We start from the raw sequence: 23,652 nt of genomic DNA on the forward strand, positions 1-23,652 counted from the left end.
GTCTAACCGAACACCATAAAGAGCAAAGGAGAACCATCTGTGCGGAATTGCTTGCTCGTCATGTGGCTGAGGGTGACAATTTCTTGTCAAAGATTGTTACAGACGATGAAACATGGGTTCATCACTTCGAACCTGAAACAAAACGGTAATCAATGGAGTGGCGCCACACCCACTCCCCTACCAAGAAAAAGTTTAAAGCCATACCCTCAGCCCGTAAAGTCATGGTTACAGTCTTCTGGGACGCTGAAGGGGTTATTCTGTTCAATGTCCTTCCCCATGGTCAAACGATCAACTCTGAAGTGTATTGTGCTACTCTTCAGAAATTGAAGAAACGACTTCAGCGTGTTCGTAGGCACAAAAATCTGAACGAACTTCTCCTTCTTCATGACAATGCAAGACCTCACACAAGAATTCGCACCCGAGAGGAGCTCACAAAACTTTAGTGGACTGTTCTTCCTCATGCACCCTACAGCCCCGATCTCACACCGTCGGATTTCCATATGTTTGGCCCAATGAAGGACGCAATCCGTGGGACGCACTACGCGGATGATGAAGAAGTTATTGATGCAGTACGACGTTGGCTCCGACATCGACCAGTGGAATGGTACCGTGCAGGCATACAGGCCCTCATTTCAAGGTGGCGTAAGGCCGTAGCATTGAATGGAGATTACGTTGAAAAATAGTGTTGTGTAGCTAAAAGATTGGGGAATAACCTGGTGTATTTCAATGCTGAATAAAACAACCCCTGTTTCAGAAAAAAAATGTGTTGCATTACTTATTGAACTGCCCTCGTACAATATACAAAGACACAGAAATGTTATATCTTCAGGTAACAAAATGAGGAAAAAAATTTGCAGTGCAATAGATGGAAATAGGAGGATATGCATTTCCGGCGTTACAAGCCACCCACCACATCCCTGAAGCGCGAGATATTGATATCAGTAATAACAAAATTTGATTTAAGTGCTGAAAATAATTGTGTGGTGCTGTTGACTGTATTTCAGAAGAAAGGATTCATCTGTTGAAATGAAAGACAGTCGCTACCTCTCATGCACACAATACAAGCAGCCCCTGAGACAAAATAACAGCGTATTTCCCTTTCAAACTTGATCCGCAGCCTTTTGGCTCTCAGCCAGTGGCTATTGATCACGCTTCTTGTGCAGAGAGCGATTAGCATTAGAGACGTTTGAGACTGGTCAGTGCACAAATTATAGTTTTTAGTGTAACAAAGGAGTTGTTGGACGAGCCAAGTTTCCTCGTTTTTTCCGTAGAACTGCAAGTCGTGACTCACTGACCTCGGCGACCTTCGTGACTAGGTTCCTTGTGGGGCGACTCCTGGGTGCTGTCTATTGTAACGTCATAGAGACGACCCACCACGCCTTTGCCTGGGGCAATGCAGGTACCCTGTCCTGGTGACCACCCCGCGGGTATAAATTCGCAGAGCACTGTTCTGAGAGCATCAGTTGGCGGCGACGACAACAGAAGGCAACAACATGAAGGCTATCGTAAGTATATCTTAATCTGTCTTCTGGGATATATATTTCAATGAAAGTGTTGTAGGATACGTCAAGGTTTTGATAATGTGTTGGTCTCGACCTATGTATCTTTCATAGACAAACTAGCTTTCAACGTTCTAGCTGGAATAATTGACTGTTGTACCACCAGTAGGCATTAAAAGCATGTAATACAAGTTCGGCCAGTGGACGCTTCAACATATTAATATCACCGCCCTAAATAATATCTAAAATTCATGAACATGGATATTCAGAGCGGTCAAATTGGCCGCACGTGTAAAGTGGTAAAGTCCCAGTTCAGCACAAATTTTCATTGTCATCATTCCCTTACACAGCTGATGTTTGTTCACATTCTCAGCTGCGAATGTTTTTCTTGTATTTCACAACTGCTGTAGTCGCCACTTTGCCTGTTCCTTCGGACAAGCAAGCATTTCCGAAGGAACTTTGTATTGTTCTTAACAACACAGGCACTGAAATACAGGAATATCTAAAAGATTTCTCGTTTTCTCAAGTGGATGAGTTACGAATATCCCCATACTTTATAACTGAGGCTTTGCTGCATGCCATTGATACGTGGAACGAATTATAAATTACCAGCAATGTATCTCCGTTAGCTCCTTATAGCCCATATCAAACAACCTTCAAAGCAATATATTAAATTTCAAAATGGCACACACTCTGCATCAGAGTGAACGATTCATTCTGAAAGCAGGTCTTAACTGTTTTGTGTAGAAAGTGTAGACGCAAGTCATTTGCGCCTTGTTGGATTTTATTTATGTCAAAAACCAAAATAAGAGGCAATGTAATCATTTTCGTAAAAAAGTGTTAAATGAAGTACACCTAGGGCCAGCTGTACTACGAGTGTATACGTGAACAAGATAGCTACCTAAGATAACGAAATCCGTAGTTCGCCAAATGTTAAGAGGCAATCCAGAAAATTTCCACAAACTGGATTCGTCACTTTAACCCATTAGCTAGTTCCCGGCCCCCTGTCCATTATCATACAAAAGCTTCTGTCTTGCAGATACGCAAGCACCTACCACTTGCCGCCCCACTTAGGTGAAGAAGACCACTCCGCATAGAAATCTTTTGCAAAAATGTTGAAACCGTTGTATAAAAATAGAAAGGACTTTCACCTAAATATCTAGCCTGCCAACTGTTTGGAGCCGCACGAACATGTTTTTGGAAAAGAAAGTTACATTCGTTACTTTCCCATAAAATGTGAGTCGAGAGAGTATGGGAGAGGAGACTCATGTCTTAAGTATTTACATGGGGATAAATTATGATACAGTCAAGGAGTAATGGTGCAAGTACGAAGCATAATATCCCTCCATCAGTCTGCGTCCGTACCGTGGTGCATGTTTCGAGCAGACTTTCGCCTGTATGACGGCGTATTCGGCCTCTGGCATCTACCTGATGTAGTACCAAACGTGATTCACCGTTCTAATGTAATATTTAGTCGTATTTTTCTGCTATATTTATCGGCAAAATCACGAACGAATTCCATACTCTTCGCGTGGCCAACGACGAAAAAGTTATTGTAATATGGGGATCATAAAATAAAATATTGTAATATAGTGCTGAGGTCATAGTCCTCTGCTGAGACGCTGTTACTGTAACAACGTATGGACGTTTCTCGTCTCTAACCACAGATAACCTTTTTGTTCCGGTGGTTTTGTGTGTGTTAGCACGCACGCGATCACTCGTGTGTGTGTGTGTGTGTGTGTGTGTGTGTGTGTGTGTGTGTACAGGATGCCGCTGACTTCCCAGCGACATTGTGTTAGCGAGCAGTACTGCTACATGCTCTCTGTGACCAGAGATATTGTTTTTCACAGGTACTCCTGTTTGTGGTGCTGGCTGTGGTGTGCGCAGCCCTGGCGGTGCCTGGCCCAGCGCCCTTCCCGCGCCCTGGCCCTATTCCAGTAGCTGCTGAGCCCAGAGAGACTCTCCGTGGCAGCGAGCAGTACTACTACTACCCCTATGTCTACGGATAAGTTTGGACCGAATTACCTCGAGCTGTTAATAATGGATTTATCGACTTGGCACTGAAATGAAAGCAAACATCTCCTGGCCATTTTCTCTCTGTCTGTTGTATTCTTAATGTTCTCAGTTACTCAATAAATTTCACTTCTTCTATCACAATGTGTCCTTTTCTTTAAGAGGAATTAACACATCAATTTCCCGTTCCAGTTACTACTCATTCTAATAAATTAAAAGCACGAGTTTGCTTTTTTTAAATACAATATTACTTTTATTGTGTTAACCGGTTTTCGGCTTACAAGGCCATCTACAGAAATTGTGGTGCTTTTCATTTATTATAATGTTGTTCTACCAAGAACCGACGGAAGATTCTGTTGACATCCTACTCATTCAGTTATTTCTAAAATTAAATTTTTACTGATAATACAGATCACACTGCAACAATGATTCTGTATCTAAAATAACTTACCTGTGTAATAATCCTTTGGTTGGATGAGAAAGAAACTTCTTTCTGCTGGTGTTAAAAATTTTGCCTCCAGTATATCTACAGACACAGCAATTAAAATTTTAAATTCTCTTTGTATGTTCTCCAATTCATTTAGCTTTCTTCTAGCAATGTGGTGATCAATTAGATTCTAAGATACATAATTTTTTTCACAATAGGATTCCAGATCTGCTTAATAGGACTAGGACAAGACTGATTTACCAAAATTCTTGAAGATTTCATCGAACCTAACGCCGTTCTCGATAAATGGACACCTTTCTTTTTTATGAACTGACACATTTCAGCAGGATTTCTGTAAATGAATAATGATACACCAAAACTGGTCCATTGTTACACATGCTTTTTTTAAACCCTGTTAGCACACCAGTCGCAGCTCGAGTAGTGCTCGTGGTCTTCGCCTAGTTCCACCGATTAGGAGAAGTACAAGCTCTATGTATAGCGAGAAAATTTATAAAATAGTCCCAATTTTCACGATTTATTGACGTCAAACATTCAACTGGTGAAAATCTCCCCCAGCAGTAAAATGATATATAATCTGCCACGTTGAAAACAGTGTATTAGGCACCAATATCTGAGGTTATCGATGACTTCTCAAATGTATGAGGAGCAGTTAAATGAAAAGGTCCATTTCCACGTACAGACATTATTACTGGATAGAACTATATATAGCTGTTGTGGCAATTATCTCACATTGGCACAAGATGATTGCTCTAGAAGAAGAACTCCTTGCATTGAGTATGGAACCACTCTGTCACAGCTTGCTGAACATGTTCGTCCGATCCATAGTGGTGCTGCCGGAGATGTTTCTCGTGTGGCCCAAAAACCTGGAAATCACAGGGACTCAGGTCAGGACTGTACGCTGGTGGTCTAGCACTTCCCACTTCCACGACGCCAAAAGATCCCGTGTTTGTTTGGCAACATGAGGTCGAGCATTGTCGTGCAATAAGATGATGGGCTTTTTGAGATTATCCTGGTGTTTATTCTTGACTGCTAGTCGCAGCCGTCGGAGAACGTCGCAGTACTTGTTGGTGTTCATTGTTTCTACTTTGGGGATTAATTCCACAAGCAGAGGCCACTGCTCATAGAAGAACACAGTCATCGTGACCTTAACAGCTGATATTATGGAAAGGATTTTCTTTGTTTTGGCGTCCCTGCATGATTCCACCGCATACTCTCACGTTTCTACTGCGGTTGAAACATTGGGCATATGGATTCGTCTGCAGCCTCGTTCATTGATATTCCCAGTCTATTATGTTGCTGTTCCACAGACAAACGTTAGGAGACCTATCGATCGCAAACCTTCCGGTAACCAAGTCTATTGCCCACAGTGGCATGTACACTGGAATGGGAGAGCTGTACTTGAGCACTAATGGCATTCAAGGTGACCCGTCTATCAGTCTGAATCCAATTGTCACTAGCAGAAATTGTCTCATCAGCAATACGATTCATCACCTGCCCGGGTCGCTCATAATCCGACAGTGTCTCCCTGCCATAACGAAAACGCAAACACCACTTACACACTGTTTTGTTTGAAATACACTTCGCACCATACACAACAAATATTCTCCTGTGTATATCCACTGGATGGACACCTTCCACACAAAGAAAGGGTATAACACCCAACTGTTCTTCCTAGGTAGCGTTCATCAGTGGCACCTCCGCTGGTGTTTAATACGGTGCCACATCTTACCTGGAGGAGAGAAAGGAACAGTGATAAGTTATCAACCTCTGCTAACGAGCCACATATGCCCATGTGCAACACATGGAACATTTATTATATCCTACACATAGCTGGATATAAACATCATACAGGACAAACACGTTCACTGGACATCTGCAACTGGAACTTTTCATTTGATTCAACCTTATTCATTATGGACACATAGATAACACAAGTGTCCAAAGTGTACGTTCAAGGCAGAACTACGCCACTTCCGTTTACGACCAGAGACTATCACACGCTTTGGAAGCGACGTCGAGATGATTTGATACTTGATGTGGCAAACGCCAATTTTATTTTGCCATATTTATCTATTTTGTACTACAACTTGCTGTATGCTGTTTCAAGGCAACGGCGCGTTGAAGATTTACTACAAACATGTCGCCTTCATAATTAAATGTCGGTTATGACGTATCAATCAAATAAGCCTTCAAGAGACGACACGATAACCGATACAAAAGTCAAAATTCGCTTTTTTTAGTGTAGTGTAGTTGGTAAGGACGTGAATTATAGTTTCATGTCCCACTATATACTAATTTTAATCATCGTAGCATTTTAACACGTTCTGGAACTTTCTTACGAATATAACACAAGTATGTACTGGAATATTATTTGTTATTTAAGCACAAATGCTCGCTCTCTGAGGATTGGGTTTCTTTTTTCTGTCTGGTTGGAAAACGAAGAATGAAGTAAATAATTGGTTGTTGATTTCCGAATATGTTGCGATTTCCGAGTGTGTGGTTATGCAGGAAACTGAAAGGGCAGCTTAAAATTCTGCAAGCAAAACGAACAGTCATAAAATCGATACTCTTCCTTGTCACAAATATTTGCCTTTTTATTTGCGAAGCAAAAATCTTGAAGAGACAGATACTTCACAAGTTACAACAAATCACAGGCACTTCTCGTTGGTACATCTGTGTCGGTAACGACGCACGATAGTCAGTAGTGATACTGAAGTGGTTCGAAACTTTGGTAATGTCTTTTGCATCAAACGCAGAAAGGCTTACGCGCGACATAATCATATTTACCGCTGGCTTCTCAATGTTTTGCTTGATTTCAGGGAAAGTACATCACGACTCGTTAGGAAAGTCAATGTACTGAGACGCTATTCTCTCTGTAGCTTTAGTAAACCATTGCCACAACGTAATGATGTCCTAGCTAAATTGTATACATTCTAAAGCGTACAAGTTAAACCGACGATATATTGAAACATATCGGCACGCTGGTATGGAATTCAACCTGGGCAGCGTCCATGTTGTCCATGGAGCACTTTCTTGGAACAGCGCCAAACCCACCATCGTATGGGACAGTTTCCTGCCTGTTTGCAGTGGGCTTAACGGATCATCCATCTGCCTATGCCTACGACAACGCGGGAATTTTCAGACTTAATTCCTGTCACAGTGTAGCTACACATTAAAAGTAGTGTACAACTGGCATGACTGCACATGTACATACATCGTGTTGGGGAAACCTTTGGTTTCCAGACCAATTTTTACTAGGATTATTTGCTTGCTGCATTTTCCTCTACTCGCGACTTTTCATTTGTACCTGTAATAACCTGACACTCCGTATACTGTAACAGAGTCGTGATTAATTTAATCAGCCAAACTATTTGGATTGCAGGATGACTTTAGGTTACCGATAACGAGACTCCCCTTCCAGATTCCCAGTAGATACGCCATGTTTGGTGTTCCTGTAGGTTCCACAAACAGTTGACGTCTTGTTCTGTTCCCATCAATCTTGATGACAATCGGGAGCAGTGGATGTAGTGTAACGACGTACGTTTTGTATGAATGAATTTCTTTTGACATATGACCATGTGCAGACTTCGTCACCAACGTCAGTTATAAAACACTTCAGAATTATTTAAACTCTTTTTAAAGTGGTCGCTGAATGGTTCTTGAACGAAACTGTAATTAAAACATCATCATTTGAGTCGTATACGCAGAACTACCTCACTCAGTCCAATTGGTTTGCGCAAACTTTTTTCAGTTTAGATGTCGTTTGTTTCTTCTCAGAAATTATATTAATGCAAGTGATCTGCTTTAATAAATATTAGAACCACATTGAATAAACTTTCGAGATTCAAACTCGCGATGAACGTTGTCAAAATTAATAATCTTGTCAAATCAATTAATAATTCATTAACATAATTCTTCATAAATAAATTCTTGGAACACGTATTTAAACTTTAGTAGCATCCACTAGTTTATTATCTTCCTACATATAGACGTGAACCTGAGCCTTGACAAGATAGGACTGAACATTTACAACATGATTAACTTTCTATGACGTCATTGTTGTACAAACATTACAAATTCTTATTTTTTCAGTTTTTAGAAGCACGACGCAACATCTCGGTTTCAGGATCTTCTGTTGCTCTCTGGCTGTCGACCCGCGACGTATAGTGGCCAGCAATTTTCTCTCTGGCCCCGGCAGTGAAGATGCTGTCTCCGTTCGTTGCGCCGCCCTCTCCGTACATGAAACATAAAAAATAAATACAAAACTTTAGATAATTCACAACAATTACAAAGATTACAAAAATACATAAACAAACCACTAAATGAAACTTATATTCACCTGCAAACTGGGCTGACACTAGTGGATGGGTGACGTTTCAATTTCGTGTCCCACTACACGGAGAAGCAGATGGCTTGCAAGTAGGCAGAAGGATTTATATTTTTGCTGGAAGGTGCAAGTGGGCAGAAAGACATTTGTATTTGATGGAAGGTATATTATAATTTCACGGTACCTCTGTGTTGCTCGTACAGACCGCGGTATGGACATTCCGTAAGAAACTGCACAGATTAGCGATAACGTGACGTACGTTACATTTTGGAATGCTTAAACAGTGAGATATCGGTCGTATCTGTAATATGAGCTTCAATGCGAAAGGAGTATCTAGAACTACAAGAAAGTTTGAATGGATTAAAATGAGTGTTCATCTCATTGGGAACATTTAACCTGCTCCAACGTACAAGTAATACTTATTTCAAGTGACTCTATTGTTTTCAAGAGTTTCGAAGTTAGGAAATTACACTCTGTTCACAACACATGTTAGTTTGGGGCACATCGTTTAAATTTAACTATGGTATGTGGACCTGGCATGCAACTGTTAAACCTGCACTGACCGACAGGTGGAAGGATTTTTGCGTGAAGTTCTTTCTTATGTTGTTCATAATGATTTTTAATTGTAATTTAAAAAAGGCAAATGTAGTGCTTATCAGAAACAGATCTCTCAGTCTGTCATTTATTTGCGGTTAGTTAGAGTGTAATTACGTTTCTTGCTTGTGATACTGATCTCTTAATTGCGATGAGATTTTTGACGAGGTGGTGTAATTACTGTGCTCTGATGCATATTTTCGCATGACAGACTGGGAATATGTACACGTATGTAAACGCACATTGTTTATCCTTGAGCTGAAAAAGTATTTTATTTGTAAATGTCTTACTTGTTAAAAGCAAAGTACGGAGAAGGATATAAAATAAGTATTATTACAATAAAACGTAGGTGTTAAGTACTAATTTAGCTTAATTAATAACTACTGCAAGGACTGTTTGAATTGTAGTCACATAATTTTACATACAATCTGACTTTTGCTGTGATCCGAGGACTGCGATCTCTAATGTGTTACATAGTGAGGGTTCGATGCAAATCAATTCAGTCTGCATTCGCTGATTGATACACAGCACTGACTGTTTGGAACGCTTGTGAACTGGAAGTCAGCTTAGGTAATGGTTTGGGAACACAGATTACAGCAGTGTATGCAGTGATTGTGATAAATCATTTATCTTTCACTTACAAGACGGTCTTTGTTAGAAGTTCTGTCACTGTGTGGTTGATGAGTGCCGTTGCTCTCATGAGCAAAAAACTTGCCGTGTCTGGCGGGATATGTACAAACACTCCGCACTAGCATCTGCGGAGTGTTATCTACATCTACATCTGCACTCTGTGAAATACTGTGACGTTTATGGCAGAGAGTACGTACCAGGTACCAGTTATTAGAGTTTTTTTGCCATTCCATTCCGCATAAAGTTCTGGAAGAATGATTGTAAAAAGTCTCCGTGTGTGCTGTTATTAATGTTACCTGATGCTGACGACCCCTAAGAGAGTGATACGTAAATGATTCTCGCATATTCTTAAAAAAATGGTTCAAATGGCTCTGAGCACTATGGGACTTAACATCTGTGGTCATCAGTCCCCTAGAACTTAGAACTACTTAAACCTAACTAACCTAAGGACAGCACAAACATCCATGCCCGAGGCAGGATTCGAACCTGCGACCGTAGCGGTCGCGCGGTTCCGGACTGCGCGCCCAGAACCGCTAGACCACCGCGGCCGGCGCATATTCTTAGAGTCATAATTTAAAGCTAGTTCTTGAAATTGTGTAAGTAGGCTTTGTCTACACTCCTGGAAATGGAAAAAAGAACACATTGACACCGGTGTGTCAGACCCACCATACTTGCTCCGGACACTGCGAGAGGGCTGTACAAGCAATGATCACACGCACGGCACAGCGGACACACCAGGAACCGCGGTGTTGGCCGTCGAATGGCGCTAGCTGCGCAGCATTTGTGCACCGCCGCCGTCAGTGTCAGCCAGTTTGCCGTGGCATACGCAGCTCCATCGCAGTCTTTAACACTGGTAGCATGCCGCGACAGCGTGGACGTGAACCGTATGTGCAGTTGACGGACTTTGAGCGAGGACGTATAGTGGCCATGCGGGAGGCCGGGTGGACGTACCGCCGAATTGCTCAACACGTGGGGCGTGAGGTCTCCACAGTACATCGATGTTGTCGCCAGTGGTCGGCGGAAGGTGCACGTGCCCGTCGACCTGGGACCGGACCGCAGCGACGCACGGATGCACGCCAAGACCGTAGGATCCTACGCAGTGCTGTAGGGGACCGCACCGCCACTTCCCAGCAAATTAGGGACACTGTTGCTCCTGGGGTATCGGCGAGGACCATTCGCAACCGTCTCCATGAAGCTGGGCTACGGTCCCGCACACCGTTAGGCCGTCTTCCGCTCACGCCCCAACATCGTGCAGCCCGCCTCCAGTGGTGTCGCGACAGGCGTGAATGGAGGGACGAATGGAGACGTGTCGTCTTCAGCGATGAGAGTCGCTTCTGCCTTGGTGCCAATGATGGTCGTATGCGTGTTTGGCGCCGTGCAGGTGAGCGCCACAATCAGGACTGCATACGACCGACGCACACAGGGCCAACACCCGGCATCATGGTGTGGGGAGCGATCTCCTACACTGGCCGTACACCACTGGTGATCGTCGAGGGGACACTGAATAGTGCACGGTACATCCAAACCGACATCGAACCCATCGTTCTACCATTCCTAGACCGGCAAGGGAACTTGCTGTTCCAACAGGACAATGCACGTCCGCATGTATCCCGTGCCACCCAACGTGCTCTAGAAGGTGTAAGTCAACTACCCTGGCCAGCAAGATCTCCGGATCTGTCCCCCATTGAGCATGTTTGGGACTGGATGAAGCGTCGTCTCACGCGGTCTGCACGTCCAGCACGAACGCTGGTCCAACTGAGGCGCCAGGTGGAAATGGCATGGCAAGCCGTTCCACAGGACTACATCCAGCATCTCTACGATCGTCTCCATGGGAGAATAGCAGCCTGCATTGCTGCGAAAGGTGGATATACACTGTACTAGTGCCGACATTGTGCATGCTCTGTTGCCTGTGTCTATGTGCCTGTGGTTCTGTCAGTGTGATCATGTGATGTATCTGACCCCAGGAATGTGTCAATAAAGTTTCCCCTTCCTGGGACAATGAATTCACGGTGTTCTTATTTCAATTTCCAGGAGTGTATATAGTTCATATCTAAGAGCTCCAAGAGCCTGCCGGTTCAGTTTGTTCAGCATCCCTGCCACAATCTACCACTGATCAAACGAATCTATGACCGCTCATGTCGTCCTTCTCTGTATACGTTACGTATCCACTGTGACTCCTGTTTGATACGATTTGCACGCCCTTGAAAAATATTCTAAGATAGATCACATGAATGACATGTAAGCGGTCTCCTTTCTAGATTGACTGCATTTCCCCAGTATTCTTCCAATAAAACGCATTCTACGGTATGCTCCATCCAGGACTGCGCTTACGTGATATTTCCATTCCGCATCCCTACTAATTGTCACACCCAGATATTTGTATGTGTTGACGCATTCCAACTGTGACTCATTGGTATTATAGAATACTACAAGTTTTTGTTTTGTGAAGTGCATAATTTTACGTTTATAGACATCTAAAGCTAATCTTACAATCCTTGCGCCACTTTGAAGTTTTATCAAGATCTGACTCTAAGCAATTTCTTCCAGACAGTAGTTCATTACTGATAACTGCATCGTCTGCAAAAAGTCCATGGTTACTATTAATATTTTACGCAAGATCTTGAATACATAACATGAACTGCAAAGGCCCCAAAACACTAACCCAGTGGCACACCCGAACTCACTTCTTTCTACATCTGTGGATGACGTCTCGTCCAAGACAGGATGATGTGTCCTCCCTATCAAAAAATCCTTAATCCAGAAACAAATTTCGCTTGACACACCATACGATCATACTTTTGACGATGAGCGTGGATGTGGTACTGAGTCAAAAACTTCTCTGAAATCTTCTGCATCCACCTGACTGTCTTGACTCAAAGCTTTCAGTATGTTATCTGAGAAAAGTTCTAATTGAGTTCCACAGAATCGATGTTTTCGGAATCCATGATGGTTGGCGCGGAGGAAGTAATTTTATTCGAGATATTTCTTTATATTTGATCTCTAGGATACTGGTCAGTAGTTTTGTGGATCACTTCTAGCAATCCTTCTTGTTAGGATGTAACCTCTGTTTTCATCCAACTACTGAGCACGTTTTTCTGTTCGAAGGATCTACGACAGATTCTAGTTGAAAGAGAGGCTAATTCCACCGCAAATTCAGTTTAGAGCCTGACAGCGATTCCACAGAGCCCTGAATCTTTCATCAGTTTTATCGATTTCAGGTGTTTGTCAACACCACTGACCAGATCACTCATTTCACTGGTACTTTAAGGGAATAAAACTGGGGTAATTTTCCTTATTTTCCTTTGTGAAGGGGCATTTGAAAACGGAGTGAATCATTTATGCTTCTGGTTTGCTACCCTCAATTTCAGTTCCAGTGTCATCGACGAGCGACTCGCCACTAACTTTGCTGCTACTAACGAACTTTGCATACGATCATAATTTTTTTGGGTTTTGTGAAAAATCGTATGACAGTATTCTCCTAAGACAACCATTCAAAACTTCACGCATTTCTCTCTTGACACGCAATGTCATTTTATTCAACATCTCTTTATCTATAGCCCTGTGCTTTGTTTTACACTCTGCAGTAGTCACTTTCCCTCATAAGTTTTTTATTGCACGCTGTATATAGCTTCCATATTTTTGTACTTGTTGCAGTTGCTCTTTATACTTTGGTAATCATTGTGGTCGGTTTTGATGTGGACATCCTCAAAGAGAGCAGGTCTATTTGTTGCATAAGATCTAATACATTTCCATGATGAGTGGGGTTCTCAATTATCTGTTCTAAGCAATTTTCAAAGAAGGTATTCAGTAATGTATCATTAGTCTATCGTTTCGGTATACACTTAAGGTTTCCCCAAAAATCGTACTGCTGTTAACTCCAGGTTTCAACAATCTTTGTATACATAGTATTACGTGAGCTTCACTGCTTTTCATAGTTCTTTAAACTCTGGCATTTTGTTGCGAATGCTTCGGCTGTTGACTGCTAGGATGTTAAAGCTATCACGTGTGGTGATTTGAAGTTGGGGTATCATTCCTCTGGATATTACGCTAGTATTTCTGGGTCTCGTACAGCTGTCGTTTTCTCGTTATTTGGACTTTTCGTAAAGGTGTCTTTTAATTTATTTCTTTAATCATCAGTCTTCTGGCGGGTTTCATGCAGCCCGCCACCAATACCACTACTTTTATGCACCAACCTCTCCATCTCATAGCAAAACTTGTGACTTGTGTCCCCAGTTATTTGTGGGATGTATTCCAGTCTTTATCTTCCCCTACAGTTTCCATATATTCCTTTCCTAGCCGATTTTACGGATAAGCACTTCGTCCCTTACCTTATCAGAACCTAATTTTCAATATTCATTTGTAGCACCACATGTCAAATGCATCGATTCTCTTCTGCTCCGTGTTTCCTACAGTCCACGCTTCAGTACCATACAAAGCTTCACTCCAAAAATATAGTCTCAGAAATATCTTCTTCATATTACGACCTACGTTTTACACTGTCACATGTCTTGGCAAGTAATTCCGTTTTTGCCAGAGCTGGTGACCCTTGCTCGGTCTATCATTGTTTATTTTGCTGCCTAGGAAGCAGATCCCCTTAACATAATCTACTTCGTGATCATCAGTGTTCTAATGCCAAGTTTCTCGCTGTTCTCATTTCTGCTATACCTCATTACTTTCGTCTTCCTTCGATTTATTCTTGAATCATATTCTGTACTCATTACACTTTTCATTCCATTCAGTAGATCCTGTAATTCTTCTTAAGCAACGCAACGGGCTTCTCACCTTATGAGAACATGAGAGACTGCAAACCTAAGTTTCCGATAACCGAGATTATTGAACTCCGACAGAGCGCAGTATTGACGGTTGCTGAAAGAGAAAGTAGTACAAGTATACGAAAGAAAAGACGACAGGATGGTCGGTATAAAGTTCTTAGAGGAAATAGTTAACTTAGAAATATACTATTGTTGAAGCCTTTCCCATTTCATCAGTACCGTGTCACAATGACTGAGATAATAATAATAATAATAATAAACTCATGGACCGAAACGTAACAAAGAAAATTCATCAAATCCTTACAGAAATATGGATTACGGAGAAAATCCACAGAAGGAGGAAAGCACTCTGCAAATAAATTGCGACAAGACAGACTTAACTACTAACGTTTATGATTATTACCCGTCATTAACAAAATTATCTCCAAGGCCTACAAGCTGAAACAAAGATAGGTGAATTCCAAGCAGGCTCAAGAAAAAGAATGACGTGTATCGAGCAGATTACGAAAACTGGCGTTCAGACAAGTGAACAGCAGTGTAGCCATATTTGTAGACTTTAAGGAGACTTACGACTCCACAGAGAGGACACACTAGAAGAGTATGGAACAAACGGAAGAACTAGGGCACTCTTACGGTATACAATCAAAGACACCCCATCCAAATTAAAATTTTTGGGCGAAGTTTTAGTACTAATAGGAACAAACGCAGAAGTCAGAAAATGAGATTGATTTTCTGCCTTTATTCAAGAAGAATTTGGACAAAACTGTCAGACAATGGAAAGAAAAAGTAAAAGAGATTCAGTTAGGAAGAACACATACAAAGAAAACAATAATAAAATGCCTGTCATTTACACATAACCTGGTAATACTCTCAACAACAGATCACATGGGATGGAACAATCACAAGAAATTTCTGCCAAAACAGGTGTACAGATATCCAGAGAAAACTCGATATATGGAGAGAAAAAACAACACACAAGTCATGAACAAAAAATTAGGAAAGGTCAAAGAGTGGAAAAATTCAAGTATCTAGGGGAATATGACGAATACAAATAGGAGGTAAAAAAACACATCCATCACAGAAAGAACAGAAGAGACAAACTCACCTGGACACGTTACAATAAACTACTACGATAAAACAAACACGAATACCATAAAATAAATTACACTAAAACAAAAGAAAAGGCCAATTAAGGCGCTAAAATAAAATTTTAAAACACAGACATTTTCAAAAATTGCAGACAACCGTTCTGTAGATGAACATACATGTAGAGTGGACAATAACAAACGAGGATTTTCAAGACTTAAAGGAAGCAGGAATCAATAGGGAACTAACAAATTAAAGAGGCAAATTCAGAAACAAAATTAATGTGCACGAAATTTGAAATATTTGGTTGGAAGAAAACGGGGAATAAATATAAACAGAAAGAGGGAAACAGAAACACAGTTAAAGATTGAAGAGATTTTGGGAAGAGAAAAATGAGGAAACAAGACAAAATTGAATTATCACGTAACATTCAAGTTCAATCGCTGTCATAGGGACAAAACTGTGTAATAATAACAATAGTAATAATAATAACAATGATGTAATACTAATAGTAAAGTGAAAAATTGGAAGACAATATGGAACGAAGGGAAGATATTACATCCCCAAAAGAAATAAAAAGGGGCATCTGCTAGGGAAAAAGGACCGTAGGAGGACCATTAGGCAGATAGATCAGTGTGTGAAGTCGTAACGCCAGCCAACCACTTAATCCCTGAAGTGCGAGGTAATGGCAGCAATAATAATGAAATTCGATTTAAAAGCTAAACATAATCATTGTGTTATTGGACGCAGCTCAGCATAAAGGATTCATCGGTTCAAATGAAGGGCAATGGGTATCTCTTATACACACAGTAAAAGCAGCCACCAGCTCAGAGTTCTCATTTTAAGCTGGATCCATCATCTTTTGACTCTCACCCTGTACCTATAGAGTTTCCTCCTTATGGCGAGGCCAATTAACATGAAATACGATGGGAAATGACCTGAAAGTATCAATGCATAGATTATAATGTTTAGAATAACAAAAGACTCGTCGCACTAGCCAACGTTTCTCGTTTTTCCCGTAGAACTGCAAGTCCCGACTGACTGACCTTGGTTGCTAGGTCCCTTGTAGGGCGACACCTGGGTGCTGGCTATTGTAACGTCATAGGGACGACCCACCACGCCTTTGCCTGGGGCAATGCAGGTTCCCTCTCTCGGTGACCACCCCGCGGGTATAAATTCGCAGAGCTGCGTTCTGAGGGCATCAGTTGGCAGCGACGACAACAGAAGGCAACAACATGAAGGCTATCGTAAGTATTTCCTCGTCTGTCTTCTGGGATATGTATTCCATTGAAAACGTTGTAAGCTGTTCCAAAGTCTTGAACAAGATTGTGTTAGCTCGACCTACATATCTTTCATACATAAAATGCTTTTTAATGTTCTACCAGTAATAACTGATTCTTATATCATCGGTGGCCACTAAAAGCATATGATGTCGTAAGTTGGACCAGCGAATAATATCTAAAAGACTTCTCGTTTTCTAAAGTGGATATACTACAAAGATTCTGATACTTTATGATTGTCACAGGCCACTGATATATGGCATCAATTCTATGTTACCAACAAGATCTCTCAGTTAGCTTCCTACAGCTCATATCAAACAACTTTCGGAACAATATGTGAGTAATCTGGCAGGAAATTTCAAAATAGCGAACAGAGTGAACGATTTTTTCTGAAAGTAGGTACTAACTTTTTTGAATACTACGTACAGATGCAAGTCACTTGCAAGATATTAGATTTCATTGATATCACGAACCGTAATAACAGGTAATGTAATAATTTTGGGAAAAAAAGTGTTAAATGAGCTACAGCTAGGATATTATGTAGATAAACTAGCTATCCACCTTAGGTCCCGATAATTGTCGATTGCTAAATGTTTAGTGGGAATCCAGGAAATTTGTGCCAACTGGATTCGTCAGTTTCCCTAGTAGTTAGTTCCTAGCCTCCTGGCCATTATAATATAAAAGCTTATCTATTATAGCCTCCCAGGCACCAGCCTCTTGATGCTCAACTTAAGCGTGTAGAAGAGCGCTCCGACAAAAACTTTGTACAAAAATATTGAAAGAGTTGTATACAAATAAAAAGTACTTTCCACTAAATGTCTAGTCTGACAACTGTTTGTCGTCGAACTAATATCTTTTTGATACAAAAAATTTGCATACGTTACTTTCCAATAAAATGTAAGTGAGGAGAGGGAAGAAGAGTCAAGTCTTAGAGACTAACACAGGAATAAATTATGATACAGCCGAAGAGTAATGGTAGAAGCAGGCATGTCGTCAGGAGGTATTCTAATGTATGTATAAGTATCACGAGATACGTTTCCAGAAAACAATTTGGCAATATGATAACCCAAAAGAACATGAGCACTTGCTTAATAGCGTGTTGGTGCATCTCTGGAACGCAATATAGTAGCAGTTCTGCGTGGCATGGATGGTGCAATTCCTTGAAAGGGTTCCCAGAGTTATGTTGCACCAGATGTCTAAAAACAGGTTACTAAATTCCTCTAAATAGCGGGTCGGGTATTTGTGGGTGCATATGTGGTTCATAAAAAGCGAATTTGGTGGCTAAGACATCAACTCGGTCTGCGTCCGTGCCGTGCTGTACGTTCCGAGCAACCGTTCGTCTGGATAACAGCGTATTCTGACTCGGTGCTCGACCTGATGTAACAAAAACCGCGATTCATCCGACCAGGCGCCATGTTTCTATCACACAACGGTCCAGTTCGATGATCCTATGTCCACTGGAATCGTAATTGACGTTGTCGTTGGATCAACGTAGAACGCATAATGATCGTCTGCTGCGGAATCCCTTGTTTAGCAATGGGTGTTTTAAGATATGCCCCAAACATTTTACCTTTATCAGCATTGTAATCGACCGTCGGATCTGCCACAGATCGCCGCTATCCTGCTTTACACAACTAAGTTTCGTTGTCCGTCAATCACATTCCACGGGTGCTCAAGACTGTAGCAGGCGAACAGCCGGAAAGAGTTGGCGTTTCCGAGATGCTCTTTCTCAGGAGTTGGGCCGTATCGATTTGCCTTTCGATTTGCCCTTCCTCAAAGTATCTTGTTGTTGTTGTTGTGGTCTTCAGTCCTGAGACTGGTTTGATGCAGCTCTCCATGCTACTCTATCCTGTGCAAGCTTCTTCATCTCCCAGTACCTACTGCAAGCTACATCCTTCTGAATCTGCTTAGTGTATTCATCTCTTGGTCTCCCTCTACGATTTTTACCCTCCACGCTGCCCTCAAATGCTAAATTTGTGATCTCTTGATGCCTCAAAACATGTCCTACCAACCGATCCCTTCTTCTAGTCAAGTTGTGCCACAAACTTCTCTTCCCCCCAATCCTATTCAATACCTCCTCATTAGTTACGTGATCTACCCACCTTATCTTCAGCATTCTTCTGTAGCACCACATTTCGAAAGCTTCTATTCTCTTCTTGTCCAAACTAGTTATCGTCCATGTTTCACTTCCATACATGGCTACACTCCATACAAATACTTTCAGAAACAACTTCCTGACACTTAAATCTATACTCGACGTTAACAAATTTCTCTTCTTCAGAAACGATTTCCTTGCCATTGTCAGTCTACATTTTATATCCTCTCTACTTCGACCATCATCAGTTATTTTACTCCCTAAATAGCAAAACTCCTTTACTACTTTAAGTGTCTCATTTCCTAATTTAATTCCCTCAGCATCACCCGATTTAATTTGACTACATTCCATTATCCTCGTTTTGCTTTTGTTGATGTTCATCTTATGGTAACAGATTTCCCCGTGTGCAGATCACATCATCACTAGACTGATTCTCCATTCATCACCACGCTGTTGATATACAAGCAATACAGAGTCACGACTCAACACGGCCACGAGGGGGCATTCAACATCACGGTTGGAAGTGTTCATAATGTTTCGACACACCAATGTACGCCAGCTGTGCAAGGGTAACAAGAGGCTTTGGCAGAAGTTATGTGATAGTGAAGATTGTGGCAGTGACGACTAATAATGTAGAATGACAGAAGGCAATTCAGACTTGAAAATGGCAAGGGCGTTACCTACCGAAATATTGGTGTTTGACGAAATTGCCTAAAGTTATTTAGAAGCATACGCCAGGAGAAGCTTAAAGTTCACACTGTTTTGTGTATCCCATTTCTGACCTTAAATTATCTTTTTTCCACGAGTGTGGCGCACGATACCCAGAATCACTCGGAAGCAGTAAGCAGTAGTATACATCATATCTCTGCCCAGAGACGCTCTTCTTTCGCAGCTCTTCCTATATGACTACTAGTAAAGGTTACAACACTCAGTCGCAAATAAGTTTTGTTGCAATTTCAGATTTAGATCATTGTATGACCATCTTCAGAGCAGTAAATGTAAGTTAAATCATTAAAACTGCACACAATAGAGCAACACAGTGACCGGAACCTTGTCTGGAACGAACATTATTTTCGACTGATTGTTGTACCCTTTACTACCTGAAGTAAGTACAGTCGTTATTCACACCTGTTTTCACATAGAGTCAAATCTTCCTTTTTGTGATATTGCCTATGGTATGTGTAGGCTTAGCTGTGCTTAATGAGCACAGGCAGAGGTTCTGTGAAAATTTATTGCACTTCTAGTGATTTCTATCTAGACCGCATGCCAAGCGACGGTTGTTCGAGTGAGTCACACAAAGATCTTCGCTCTTAATTTCGTGCCTAACAACATCATGGTAGGCACAGCAACGCAGAACAAAATGGATCTGTCACACTGGATGTTTCAGACTTCTGGAGAGGGACCAATATGAAACATATCGACCTTAGTGGCAGTTTCAAACAGTGTACCTGACAGCGACTAGAACCTAGGACTATTACCTTTCGAAACTAGAGCAAAAACCGATGGTCCTTCTGCTGTATCATTCTAGAACTCGAGTGTAATCGGCGAATTGAGGGATTAGAAAAACCATTCTCCAATATTTGCACTTATTCTTTCTAATTTCGGGTCATAAAAATGCCTTGAGATGTAGCGAAACCAATTAATTAATTGCTATATTATGCAAATGTGACTGGTCAACCAAGTGGTCTCAAACATATAGACATCTCTTGAACGAAATTATTCGGACATGCCATAACTCATGGTAACTTTTTCCCCTGAACAATTTAAATACTCATTAACTAGAAACTATTATTGACATGTAAGAAACATCTACCTCGCACTCTTAATCGACGTACATATTTGCGTACTTGGCCTCTGAACTGATGTGTTGCTTAACAAGATTTATGTGTCCATTAAGTGCCACACTCTCAGTTTCAGAGAGATACAACGTATTCATCTCTGTACACCTAGAGGTATTGTACTAATGATAAGTGTTTAACACGTAACAAGGAAATAATAAAAAAGGATTGCAAAAATTTTACGTGTCCGTATTGATGATAATTTATGCTGGAAAACCACATTTTGGAGCTTGTAAAACAAGTCATATTTACTCTTCGAACATTACAAAGTACACTGATTTACTTTGCATATTTTCAGTCAACAGTCAATAATGTCAGATGGAATATTGTTCTGCGCAATTCGTGTTTAAAAAGCAAAAGTTTTCATTGCTCAAAAAGTCGTGTAAGAATGATATGTGGTACTCACCCACGATCATCTTGTCGACATCTGTTTAAGGAGTTGGGCATACTGACTACTGCTTCGCAATTCATTTATTCTCTCATGATGTTTATTGTAAATAACCCACTGCAGTTTGAAAAGGAATAGCACTGTGCACAATTACAATACTGTAAGAAAAAATGTCATTCATTAATCTGCTTTAAGGTTATCTTTAGCAAAAAAAGGGTGCACAATGCTGCACCCAAAATATTTCATCTCTCATGTGGTGATACACAAGTAAAATTTACATACAAACTGAAAAAGTTTGTCTTTGTCAACACCTTATATACTGTAAAACAACTTATGTTATTTTAATGTATGAAAGTTGGTGGGCATGAATTAATGTCTCACATCTTTATATTAAAATAATGGCCAGCATGTAGCCCTATATATAAATTAAATTGTTATTTGAATGAAAAATGATTGTTTCCAATGCATTACGATTTAACATGCAAATTATCCAGGGAACATAAGATTAATTAACATCGACATGTACTGCAAATATATCAAGGTATTTCTGTCACAGTTACACTAAATATCGAGTTTTCAGGAAGATGATCTGCAGTATTGGGTTCTAAATGCCAGTTTTGACAAAAGAGAGACTTGTGCAACCTGATAATAATGCATTTCGAGAATATTGTTGTAAATGGTTGTCCATTTCCTGTAGGATGTCCACAACGACTGCAATTCATTACTTTAATATAGTATCTTTGTCATATTTTTCTGTTACTATTTACTGACAAACTAAAAAAAATATTTATATATTCCTACCAAAGCACACTAAGAGTTAATTATTACGTGAAGATTCATAAAATTAAATGGTGTAAATATTGTAATAAATGAAAAGCACCAGTTTGCTTTTGTTCTACAATATTACTTTTATTGTTAACCGGTTTTCGGCTTACAAAGCCATCTTCAGACATTTACTCAGTAAATGTGTGTGGCCATACTCAGTAAATGTGGTGATACACAAGTAAAATGGCCTTGTAGTAAGTAAGATGGCCTTGTAAGCCGAAAACCGGTTAACAATAAAAGTAGTATTGTAGAACAAAAGTAACCAGGTGCTTTTCATTTATTATATTGTTGTTCTACCAAGAAAAGACGGAAGATTCTGTTAATATATAAATATTGTGCTGAGTTCATATTTCGCTGCTCACACACTGGCACTGTCAGTGTCATAAGATTTACAATCAGAAATAAAATAATAATCCTTAATCACCTACAGACCCAAGGAAATTTCTCGCCTAACTGCAATATAGTCGTCAATACAGCCGACGCTGAAATTCTACTTTCAGAGATCCGAGTTCCGCATCCAGATGCTATGGCATTCACTGAGTACTATTACATATTTTGTATCTAACCATAGATATTCTTTTTACTCTGGTGGTGTTTGTTTGTTTGTTCGTTTGTGTGTGTGTGTGTGTGTGGGTGGGTGGGTGGCCACAACCATGCCCTGTGGGGGCTACAGCTGGCCCGAGAGAGAGACTTTGGCAGCTAGCAGTACTGCTACACGTACTATCTCTGATCAGAGATATTGTCTCTCTACAGGTGTACCTTTTGGTGGTGCTGGCTGTGGTGTGTGCAGCCCTGGCGGTGCCTGGCCCGGCGCCCTTCCCGCGCCCTGGCCCTATTCCAGTGGCTGCTGAGCCCAGAGAGACTCTCCGTGGCAGTGAGCAGTACTACTACTACCCCTATGTCTACGGATAAGCTTGGACCGAATCACCTCGAGCTGTTAATAATGGATTTATCGACTTGGCACTGAAATGAAACTTCTCCTGGCCATTTTCTCCATGTTTGTTATATTCTTAATGTTCTCACTCACCCAATAAATTTCACTTCTTCTTTCACAATGTGTCCTTTTATTTAAGAGGAATTAACATATCAATTTCCCTATCCAGTTCCTACTCATTCAGTTATTTCTAAAATTAAATTTCTTACTGATAATACAGAGCACGCTGCAACAATGGTTATGTGTCTAAAATGACTTATCTGTCTAATAATCGTCTAGTTCAATGAAAAAAGTCTTCTTCCTGCTAATGTCAACAATTTTCCCTACAGTATAGACTATGTGTAGACAGAATAATTAATTTTTTATTCTTTTTGCATATTGTTCAGTTCATTTAGTTTTCTTCTAGCAACGTTCAACAGCCACTTCAGCACTGTTGACAGTCGCCACACATGCAACCATGGGAAAACTGTCTGGTGATCGATCATATGCTAAGATGCAAAAATTTTTCAGAACAGGATTCCAGATCTGCTTAACAAGACTGAGACAAGACTGATTTCTCCGAGGCCTTGAAGATTTCATCGAACCTAACGCCATTCTGGATAAATTTTTTGATGAAGCTACACATTTATGTAGGTATTCAATAAATGAATGATGTAGTCACTGTGCCAAACACCAAAACTGGTCCATCATCGTGTTTACATTTGAAACCCTGCCAGCACTTTGGCGCAGCTAGTGGTCTTGCATCCATACGTATCTCTGTGACCTAGCTGTACCACTTAAAACAAGTAGAAGTTCCATCTCTAGCGAGACAGCCGTATAAAATAATCCCAGGTTTCACCAATTATTGATGTCAAGCATTCAACTGACGAATAATTCGCTCCAGCGTTAAATTTATGCGTACTTGTGACATCGAAATGACTTGA

General features: G+C 40.8%; 1 long non-coding RNA gene across 2 annotated transcripts; it reads left to right on the forward strand.

Moving 5' to 3' along the window:
• The first annotated feature begins 1,469 nt into the window (after positions 1-1,469).
• On the forward strand, positions 1,470-22,850 carry LOC126253511 (uncharacterized). Of its 2 annotated transcripts, none has more exons than XR_007545990.1 (2): positions 1,470-1,505; positions 22,549-22,850. It is a non-coding gene; the product is annotated as an uncharacterized LOC126253511 (long non-coding RNA). The 2 variants fall into 2 exon arrangements; XR_007545989.1 differs by lacking the exon at positions 1,470-1,505 and adding an exon at positions 16,481-16,616.
• The last annotated feature ends 802 nt before the right edge of the window (positions 22,851-23,652 follow it).

Source organism: Schistocerca nitens, chromosome 4 (assembly GCF_023898315.1).
Source record: "Schistocerca nitens isolate TAMUIC-IGC-003100 chromosome 4, iqSchNite1.1, whole genome shotgun sequence".
Classification (NCBI taxonomy): Eukaryota; Metazoa; Arthropoda; class Insecta; order Orthoptera; family Acrididae; genus Schistocerca; species Schistocerca nitens.